The sequence below is a fragment of the Colobus angolensis genome, unplaced genomic scaffold, assembly GCF_000951035.1.
Source record: "Colobus angolensis palliatus isolate OR3802 unplaced genomic scaffold, Cang.pa_1.0 Scaffold444, whole genome shotgun sequence".
Classification (NCBI taxonomy): domain Eukaryota; kingdom Metazoa; phylum Chordata; class Mammalia; order Primates; family Cercopithecidae; genus Colobus; species Colobus angolensis.
In genome coordinates, this window is record NW_012117866.1 from 2126128 (window position 1) to 2132127 (window position 6000).

At 38.1% G+C, this 6000-nt stretch overlaps 1 long non-coding RNA gene across 1 annotated transcript in view; it reads left to right on the forward strand.

The window, feature by feature from the left end:
* LOC105522896 overlaps nt 1-3387 on the forward strand; it is a 45831-nt gene extending 42444 nt beyond the window's left edge. Inside the window, exon 3 of the long non-coding RNA XR_001003507.1 lies at nt 3377-3387. This is a non-coding gene — a long non-coding RNA (uncharacterized LOC105522896). The remainder of the gene's footprint in view (nt 1-3376) is intronic.
* The last annotated feature ends 2613 nt before the right edge of the window (nt 3388-6000 follow it).

A 6000-nucleotide genomic window follows, 5' to 3' on the forward strand; every position in this document is an offset into this window, starting at 1 on the left:
AATCATGGTTAACTTCTCAAAGAATAAGAGAGTAATGTTTGCTGTTTGTTTGTTTGTTTTATTAAAAATTCAGCACCACTTTCCCAGAAAACCCTGTCTTGTCACTTGTTGTTGTTTTTCTCTGGTATATCTAAAGAGTTGTAGCAGAAACTGTAGTCCAGCAAGGCAAAGAGTGAGCACGGGTGTAGAACTCAGGGAGTTAAGGAAGAAGTAGGAAGTGAATAGTCAGTCATTTTAACAGTCATTCAGGAAGTGAACAGTCAGCCATTGTAAGAGTTGATTTTGTATAGAAACAAACTCTGAGAGTGATGTATCTAATACCTCCCCAGAGGAAATTTTAGCAATTGGAAGGCAATTTATTGGATGATTTTGGGGAAAGGTGAGATTCAGGGAAAGTATACACAGCTGAATAGGAGCTTTTCTTTGTGCAATTTGCTACATCTCAGTGCTGCCCACGGATGATCAAGGTGTTTAACTTCGGGAGTTCTTTGTGTGGGGTTATTTTGTCTGGGTTTTTTATGCTGTTGCATCATGAAACCCCAGGCATCCACCTCTGAAGGCCTTCTCCCTTATAATGTGCTGTCTTACCTGTAGGCATTTGTAAGAAAACGAATAGATGAAGCACTCTAGTTAGACATGTGTGATGTCTTTCACCATGCAGGTTTCTGTGAGAAACTAATGAAGGCCCTTTGGTGCTGTCTGTTCTAAGAGACAACCCTTGGTCTCTCCAGGAATTTCACTGAAACAGGACGTGGGTGCTTTGAAGAAACCAGGAATTGTACAGTTTAATGCTAAGGCAATTTAAGCAAAAGAGACTCAAGAACAAGTTGTGAATTTGATCACTTGGAAAGGAAAAGACAGACAATGTTTCTGAAAATATAAGCTTTTGAACATAAAATAGAGAAATTGCACGAAAGCAATCTTCTATGTTTGATGGTAATTTCCATTTCTATTTCAACTGCTCCTACAGATAAAATTACAGTGGAGCTTGCCTTTCTATTTAACCAGTCTCTGAATACAAAGTCACCCCAAATCTTCAGGTATTGACAGCCTTTGAAATATCGCTTACAGAAAAGGCACCTCTAAAACTTATGTATCTTGTGTTTCTTTGTAAAAAGAAATGCCAGTAGGCCATTAGGTCAGTATCTACCCGGCTAGCCATCCTACCATTTGACATTAAGGTGGATCAGAAAGAAAGGGCATTGCTCAACCGCTCTTACGAAAGTCCATTGAGATATTTTTAGTAAAAAAAAATGTGGTAAACAAGGATAGGAAGTTAGGATATTTGCCCACTGATTTCCATCTCCTATTGGTTTGAAGGTGGTTCTCAGGGTTTTAACTTCCTAACATGAATGTCTTTTTTTTTTTTTTTTTTTTTGGAGATTCAGGTGGTATGTTTGGAGGTTTGTTACATGGGTATACTGCATAATGCTGGAATCTGGGCTTCTGTTGAACCTATCATCCAAATAGTGATCATACTACCCAATAAGTAATTTCTTTTTACCTCCTTCCCTCTCTCCCTCTCCCTTTATAAAAGTCTTCAGTATCTATTGTTTCCATCATTTATGTCCATGAGTACCCATTGTTTAGCTCGTAAGTGCTTGTAAGTGAGAACATGTGGTATTTGACTTTCTGTTTCTGCATTAATTCACTTAGGACAATAGCCTCCAGCACTATGCATGTTGCTGCGAAGGGCATGATCTCTTTCTTTTTTATGGCTGTGTAGTATTCCATGGTGTATATGTACCATATTTTCTTTATTAAATCCACCATTGATGGGTGCCTAGGTTGATTCTATGACTTTGCTATTGTAGATAATCTAAAGCAATGAAACTTATGTCATATTGGCATTCTTGGCCTGCACTTCTATGAGCTGAAGTGGAATGAAGCCATGGAACAGGACAGAGATTTTCAAAGGTGGGGCAGAGGTAGTGTTCCTGGAGCTGTTCACTTCAACAGTGCTGAAATCAGAGGCAAAGAGGGGATGCCAGGAGGGTCCCTGTGTGAGACAGGGCTCATGCTCGTCTGTGAGATAAACATATTCTGGCTTGGAGAAACATAGAAGAAAGAGTAATAAGGTAAATTATATTCATAGAGAAGTTAGTTATCTGTGTTTTTTCACAGTTAGAATGCATGAAAGGAAAAATCAAAATCTAAGGTTAGAATAGTGATCTGGAATGAGCCTGGGTTTCAAAGTCATAAAGATCAGACTTTGTAGTCAAAGGGAGCTTAAAATAAAGAACAAGCATCATAGTCATCATTAAAACGAGAATTAGCTCTGTTGATGACACTTGTGCTCTGTGAAATTTGACATTCCAAGCAGGAGAATGAGAGGAAATGATGGCAAAGATGGGACAAGGCTGTGGCGTTTGTCGGAGGGAGAAAGAACCTGGTTTGGTGGAAGTTCATGTTATGGTGGAATCAGATTATGAAGAGTTAAAAGAGAGGCCTAAATGAGAAACTTGAAATCAATACGTTTTAAAGCTCAAGTGTGAAGTGAATTTATTTTGACTGGGTTAGATTAGTTTATAAGTGACTTTGAAAAAAAAGTGCTGGGTTTTAGTTATTCACTGATAAAAAGTGCATGAACCCTGCTGACTTCCTTGATGAAAGGCATTTTCTACTAAGTCAACCCTTTGGTCATTTGCAGAATAAGAATATATAGACCCACTAGTCAGTATATTTGTCTAGTATACATGCTGTACGATGAACATCTTGGTATTCTATTGAGTGACCATCCTATTAAAATTGCCATTAACAAGTGTATGGCACAAGAGAGAAATACAAGCAGCTTTACAGCAGAGTTACAAAATCATCTGTTACTGTCTATCTAGTGGAATTATATACTGACCACTGTATATAATTCTGAATGCATTTCCACCAAAGTTCTAAATGAATTTCCACCAAAAAGATAGAAATAGATGCAATACAATGAAACCCACATCAGTAGAACAGACCTGAGGAAAAACCAGCAGTTGAGATAATGGTCATTGCTATGGAATAAAATGACTGTGTTTTACATGTTAGTGGGTTAAAACTATTTGTTTTGGGAGTCAGGAGGAAAAAGTGGGAAGGGGGTGAGGGATAGAAGACTGCAAATCAGATTCAGTGTATACTGCTCGGGTGATGGGTGCATCAAAATCTCACAAATCACCACCAAAGAACTTATTTGTGTAACCAACTACCACCCATGTATAGATTTATATACATATAAATATATATATATATGTCAGTTTACTCAACCATAGCTTAATCTGCCTTTTACATGGAATTACTGTGTTACCATGTCATAAATATGTTACATTCTGTTTTTGTGGCTCTCAGATTACAGCTCTGCACGTTATATGCTTGTTTTGTTAGCAAATACAATACTTAGCTTATTTTGTTGTTAGTATTTATTGATATATCCTATCCCCAAGTAACACACAGCATTAAATAAGAAAGTGTACCTTTCTGTTTCTTGGGAACATGCCACACATTAATTAGCAGCTGGACTTGTCTGAGGGTCACTTAAGTGTTACATCACCACCAACTGTCAATACTGTCTTCTGTATTGATTTCCACATATTTTCTGCAGTTTAGGGATCTTGGCTTTTAATTTGCACTCCTTTTTTTCATTCAGTTCCCAATTTACAGAGTGTCAATAAGGTGTTAGCAACTTCAACATAGCTTGTCAGTGCTCTTTCAGCATTTTAGGCGTATCTCCATTGTAGCATGACACTATTTTATGATTATTCATCTCTGCAGCTGTCTGTTAGCCTGTGAACTCTTACGGTATTTATTCTTGTATCTTTCTCTTCCCATCTAACTTCCCCAAAATCTGCATATACAGATCCACACGTCATACAGACTGCATTTCTGGACTAGTAGAAAACCCTGCTTATCAAATGACTCAAATAATGTCACCCCATCATTTTCCAAGCTGTTTGCAATCTGATATAACAGAAGTAGGCAATCACTTGGCAATCACTTGTGTGGTTAGGTATGTAAATATGCCTTACCTCTTGCTCAGTCTGGAGAGGCTATGGAAAAGAGGTCAGGAAAAAAGAGCAATCTGTAAGAGAATTCCTTAGTTGGAAGATGAATGCATTGCCATTCTGTTTATAGGATGCATCTTTTTGTGTCTTTCATCTCAAATTTCCTGTCACTCCCATGGGAATACTTCTTGCCTTTAAGAAAAAAATTCCAAACATCTTTGATTCATCAGGCTAATGCCCTGTGGACCTCAGATAGGGTATCCTTATAGACTGCATGGAATGGCACACACCTTGCCCTGAAAGTCAGAGCTAAAAATTAGCCAGTATCTGCACTTTGCCCCAAACCATTAAGCCTAGACCCAATTTCTGCAAGGGAGGATGGAGCCTTACTTGGACATGCCATTTCCTGATCTCTATAGCACCTCTTATTGATATTTCATACTCAACCCTTGATTCCATCTAGCCTTTTTTCTTTCCACTAGTTCCTGCTAAAGCGAGCCTTGACTTTTCATTCCTATTATGCATTCTTTGATAGTGGGCTGTGTGGTGGATTAAGAGTGCCTGGCGGAGCTCTGGATGCATGGCAGTTTTTCAATGAACAGTTGTCGACGGGTAGCCCTGAGAGTGTGAATTATGAGTGCTAGCAAAAGGCAAGGTTCATTTGCATAATTATAAGCTGAAGAACGGCAGAGGAAATGAGGTGCTGAACTGCTTTGGAATTGTTCTGGCTGCTCCAATATAGTTCACATTAACAAATTTCATTGTTAAAATTTAAATATTCCAAAATGTAAATATTCCAAGTGGAAGAGAAGTGATATGTGTTGTTGTGGAAGGAGTTATAATAACATCCCAACACCCACCAGCCAGTCTGTAACATCCCAGCAAATGCAATTAAAGAGTGCTAGGAAAACGTTCTAGGTACATCCAGCTTTGGATTAAACACATTTGATACCATTATATTGAGGTTCTTAACTTAGATTAAAAAGTTTCTTGTGGATAAACTTTTTAGCAGGTATGTGAAACTCAAGGCTTCACATACATACATACAATTATGTATGTGCATCTGTGTATTTAAAGGAGTTATACACATCATCAAATTCTTGAAGGGAGGTGTTTCAAGAGTATACAGAGGAAAGGATGCACTGTTTTTCCAGAGACCTGTTTATTCTCTGGGCTGATTCTAGAGATAAAAATGAAACAAAACCAAAAAACAAAAAACACTACCGCAGTTTGATCAGAACACTATGAATCTCACCCAAGCAGCTTTGATGTCCAAAGTTTGTTTAGAATCCAGCTTATCGATTCGGTAGTTCTAGTAAGTTTAACATACACAGCAACACTCAAGACTGGAAAGGTTCCTTGGGGTCTTTACGTAGGCTGTCTACACAATCCTGCTTCCATGGGAAAGTAGCAAACGGTCTTTTCAGCATTCTTTGCCACTATCAAAAATCTCTGGATTATCCAAGTTGTCAAATGGCTGTGCTGACCTGTCAGTTCACAAAAGGGTGATTATAGGAGGTATTAGTCAAAGCTTTGCTTTTTCTCTTTTCTGAACTTCTTCTCCCTGGGCTATACCCTTTTCCTTTAGAATTCCTCTTTAGAACTCCATTCTACAGAGAAACTGCTCTTGGAATTGTGAGGCTTCCTGAAGACATCCAGTGATGGATTGGCAACAACACGGAGCCCTACCTGACTTTATTCTGCTCTTTCCTGTGCCCAGTTTAATTCAATTTCACTGGGCAAGCAGTTTTTTTCTCCCTAACACCTTTTATAGATCAATCATTCTGTTACAAATCATGACCATATAATTCATAAGAGCTTAACATTGTTCATTTTGGAGACTGGAAGGTGATTATGCATTGCAATTATTATAGTGCATTTTGCAAGTACAGGTGCTTCATGCATTGTAGGATACCAGACATAAAACAAGATGAATTTCCAAACTTCAGACAAGGACCTTCAAAACTCTGTCAAATGCAAGAGCAATTATTTGGTAATAACAGGAAAAACAAAACAAAAACAA